Source organism: Pagrus major, chromosome 10 (assembly GCF_040436345.1).
Source record: "Pagrus major chromosome 10, Pma_NU_1.0".
Lineage (NCBI taxonomy): Eukaryota > Metazoa > Chordata > Actinopteri > Spariformes > Sparidae > Pagrus > Pagrus major.
In genome coordinates this window covers 5561438-5566433 of record NC_133224.1, presented here as the reverse complement: position 1 = coordinate 5566433, position 4996 = coordinate 5561438, and positions in this window count along the sequence as shown.

Sequence of the window (4996 nt, the reverse complement as noted above, 5' to 3'; positions counted from 1 at the left end):
GACCGCGAGCCGGACAGGATTGGCACCCGCAGGGATGACCCGGTTCAATTCGTCGTGCCGGACGCGATCGATTGAAAAACAGAAAAGTTTCTGAATCAATCTCAGGTGGCAATTTGAGCCAGGCCTGGTACACACACAGGTACACGGGAAACATATAGTTATTACATTGCGACATACTGAGTTGGCTGGCCTGGCTGTAGCTTTCGCTTTGCCCACACCCGGATGGATCAAACCTGACCCATTCAGACGAGTTCAGAGAGTCCTCTCTTCTCCTTTGTTTTCTCTTAGTTGTGTTACGCATTTCTGATAAACACTGAAATGCCTGCAGGCTGTTTGCAATGTGCATTTTGTTGATTGCTCTTTGTTTGTTCTTTCCTTTCCTTTCCTGCGCCGCTTCGTTCCTTCTGAGTTTAAAAAAAAAAAAAAAAAGAGAGAACAAAAGAGCAGAGTGAGGCAGAGAGGACCCTTTTGAACATCACTTCAAACATGCAGCACGATATTTGCAGGCCCAAAGCCTCGGCAGTCGGCTCGCCAACGTTAGCTCATGTAAGACCTCTCCTTGTGGAGAGAAGAGTGGTGTGGATGACCACCGTGTGAGTCTGTAGCATACAAATAGTGGATAAATTATACAGAGATGCATAAAATCAGAATGAAGCGACGCCCCAGTTCGTGTGTGTTCATTCTGATTGTATGCAGAGGCGGCTGCAGACCTCGGGCTCTGGATCCGATTGGTCCGCTGCAGGCTCTGACCTTTGCTCTGTGACCTCGAAGAGGGATTATTGATTAGAAAATGGGTTGTACATTCAGGTGTGATTGTGGCTGAAGGGATTATTACCAGAATGAAATATTGATCATTGGGGAAAGTGACATCTACTTTGATGAAATAATAGCTGAGCTGGCAGGAAAACTGTATGTGATTCAGTGTTTTTGAGCATTTAAAGGGGCACTCCAGCAATTTGGTGTCGCACCTCCATAACTTGAGACAAGTTTGACAAAGATTGGTCAAAATCAAAGCTGAGATATCCTCACTTTTAGTCTCTAGTATGGGCCAATGTCCAAAAAACACTACAATTCCCATAATGCAGCAGAAAAGATTCTTTTAAAGGACTCCCTAAATGTTGACATCTTTCAAAGACCTGATGACATCACTATGACATCACCAGAGTTATTTATTTTTTATTTTTTTAACAAAATGTGGAAAGACACTGAACCTGATGTGTAAAATTGTTGGAAGTGCCCCTTTAAGTGATCTCTTAAAACGTCACTAATCTCGACGCAGTTCCTTAAAAATGCAGCGACTTAAAGGAACAGTTCACCTGAAAACAAAAATTCAGTTGTTATCTTTTCACTCCCATGCTCATGGAAAGTTGGGTGACGTTTTGAAGTCCCCAGATTTGACCATTTCTGGAGCTTGACAGCAAAATAACGTCGCAGTATTCTCCTAAACAAACTGAAGTAGATGGGGACTTGTTTTAAAACGTAAAAAACAACCACAAAAAAAACCCATAAAATGACTCCTTACAGCTCGTCCAGCGTGATCCAAGTCTCCGGAAGCCCTGTGATCCCAAAATTGATTCGAAAGGACGATAATTACTCAATTTTTAAAGCCAAAATCTTCACTGTAGCTGCTAAGCTAACAGCATTAGCATGCATTTTATGTGTTTTTTCCAGTTGTTTTTCACGTTTTCAGACAAGTCCCCATCTGCTTCAGTGTTTCCATCTGCAGGAGGTAAATAAAGAATGACTGAATTTTCATTTTGTGTGAATTGTTCCTTTAATAACTGGTAGCTCCTACATCGTCCCCTTGAGGTGTTTTTTGCCACCACGACCTGCGTCCTTTTACCGCCACACATCATCTAATCCTTTTTCTAAAGTGGTATTTTGCAGATATTTTCAGATGATGGAGCGGCAGCGTGGAGGAGTGAAGCCGCTTGTCAGACGTCGATGAAACGAGGGAGGAGGGAGGGCGAGAAAATCAGCGTGAAGGAGCTGTGAGGGTCGAGCGACCTGTCTTGATAGAGTCAGGGGGTCTGTCTCTCAGCGTATCGACTTTCTGTCTGTTTACTGCGACAGATGGAATCTCAAAGGTTTTCGGTCTTTGAGTCGACGGCGACTGAGATTGCGAAGCCGCCGCAGATCAGAGAGGCTGATTTATGGATCGTGAGCATCGGCGGGAGATACTGGCCGAGCTTTTCATCATAAAAACCATCATCAGAGCGTTTGTGTGACGGTGGTTTGGCCTCAATGTAAACTTAAATGTCCTTTGTGGCTTTCACTGCACCGATTTAGTGGATTTTGACCCGTGGCAAGAGTGGAAATCATGCAGCCGAGGGGTTTTTGGAGCGAGATCACTGACCCGTGAATAAAAATCCTTCATTTTTTAAAAAAAGTAAACAATGGTGAATTTCTTGTTCAGCCAAGAATGTGTCCTTCAGAGACGATGCTCTGAATCTCAACCAGCAAAATACTGGAAATACTCTAGTTGTGGGAAATAGTCGTCTTTAAGCCTGCCACCATGTTGTCTGTGCATTACGGGGAGACGCTGCAGGTGAAAAGGGTCAAATGTTGAACTAATTACTTACAATAAGACAATTATTTTTTGTATTACAAGTTTTATAGAAGTGTTATGATTAAATAAGCAAATGGTGCATTATTTGATTATAAATGCACTTATTTGAGTGTATTTGAGGAATCAGAACGCTGGATGAAGCAAAAAATGAGAGGAGGCCTTTTTTTTTGTGGTTATGCACTACAAGAAAAAAGTCGAAATGTCAACTCTTCTGGTTCATCAGATCTAGTCAGGGGAGCGACTGACAGCTGAGCCTACAGTCTTGTACCATTACTACATCCTTAGAGTGTAACAATCTCTTCAAAGTCTGAATACTGACAACTACGCTGTGTTTATGAGCTAAAAGACAAATTATGTCTTTATTACTGAAGCTGATTCTGAAGTAGTTTCACCGATTCATCACCACAAGGCATTTTGTTGAGGCGGTCGATGTTTGATGTCGTCTCGGAAGGTCGACTTTAATCTTGAAATGTCAACTTTATTCTCGACATTTTGACTTTTTTTCTTGAAAGTCCACAAATAACTTCCTCCTCTCATCTCTTCCCCTCACCCCTGGCCCCGATACTCGTCCGTAAAGAAAATACTCTCAACAGACTCGAGAAAAACCCATTTTCATCGTGTTTTTAAGAATAAAATATTGTATAACTCAGCTTATGAACGATGTATGAAAAAAAAACCTCTGTAAAAACCTTCAGAATATAGAAAGGAATAAACTTGGGAGGTTTGGTGAATGTAAATGTTACTGAAGTAGAGATTTCTGGCTCACAGTGTGAGAACATTCATTTCATTTTGAAGATATGTGTTTGCAAAATCAGACAAATCAGAAAATTCTCTCAACTGTCCTAAAAAAATCTGACTTTTACAGAGTCTGAGATAAAATTCAGAACTCATTTTTTTCTTTTACAGTGACGCAAATCCTCTTCCGTATAAAATACAAACATTTTTAAACAAAAAATGGTGAATAGGGTCTTTGATATTTTATGTTTAAATAAGCAAATCAAGCTATCTAATAAAAATCAGTGTTCACTGTGTACATTTCCAGGACGTACATGACAGCTCATGAGTTTGGGGTCACTTAGAAACGTCCTCGTTTTTGAAAGAGTTTAAAATAATGAGATATTTTCCGCTCAGTTACAATTAAAACGCCTTTTCTCAAGTGGCTGAGCTTATTAAATGGTGTCTAATTGAAATGCACACATCATAAAGTAAGTCTGAACTGAAATAAACACCTTAATGTGTATTTAACTACTTAACTTAATGTTTTTTTTGGAAGCAAAATAGCCCAAAAATCTCTAAATTGACCTGACCGGTGAGTGAAAATGGTGTTTTGACCTGTAGTGTCTCCCCTGTATTTGACTCAAAACCTAAAAAGATTGATTTGATCGCAGCTGAGGAAGATCGTGGAGTTTTGATTTTGTCTGATGAGGCTGAATCAGTGATGAATCCCTTCTTATGTTGAACGTATTAGAAGTTGAGGTCAGAGCCTGACAGCTGTGTTGGACCAAAAGGCCTGCGCCATGTTTTTTTTAGCTCTATGAACCCCCTTGTGTCTGATCCAAGGGGAGCAACCTCTCTGCGTCGTGCCACCACCAGATGGCACTGTGAGTCCACCAGAGACCAGTGGTCGTTGTACATTCCTTCATCTTGGTCCTCTCAGTGAAACTTTTTTCGACTGCAGCCTCGAGAGAGAGAGAAAAAATCCCACTTTCTGTCGGCTGAACAGTTTGATTATACATGCTGGAAAAAAGGTTCATTCAGGTATATTTTTATGACTGTTGTCGTCAAGCTTGACCGGCACAAAAATAGATTTGGTTTTTTTGGTTTTTGCCTGGCGTGGAGGCTGGATCCACGTAAAACCAGAGCTCGGACTGCATTCTGACTGAAGGCGGCGTGACGTCGTGGTTTGACCCCCGGTGACCTCGGCTGGTCGGCGCTCGACTCTCGTAACCTGCATCAGTGGGACTCCGTTGAGGGCCGCTTGACTTCATACCAGGTTACCGATGAGAGTAAGCTCTTTGCTCGCTGGCTCTTGTCCACTTTGTCCCCGGTGAAGTTCCCCACATTCTGCGACTGAGGAGCGACGGCTTAACAAACGCTTTTATTCTCTAGTTACGGTCTGAAAACCAACATTTCGACACCACGTGGGAAAACAACCACGTCTGAAATATCGGCTTTCGTTCCAAAACTCCCTCCAGAAATCCTCGCTTTATCCTTCTTTTCTCTAACGTGTAAGTAAGTAGTGCACTTCAGTGTGGTGATAAGGCTCCTCAACCCGAGACCAGTCCTTTCACAATAAAAGCACCCTCTTGCAGCCGATACAGAAACGCCGTTGGCTCCCAGCACCAGCTCGTCGAAAAACGTTGCTCGGCCCAGCGTCTGCAGGTTAAAAAGAAGACATGAAACGACAACAACAAAAAAAACACGCAA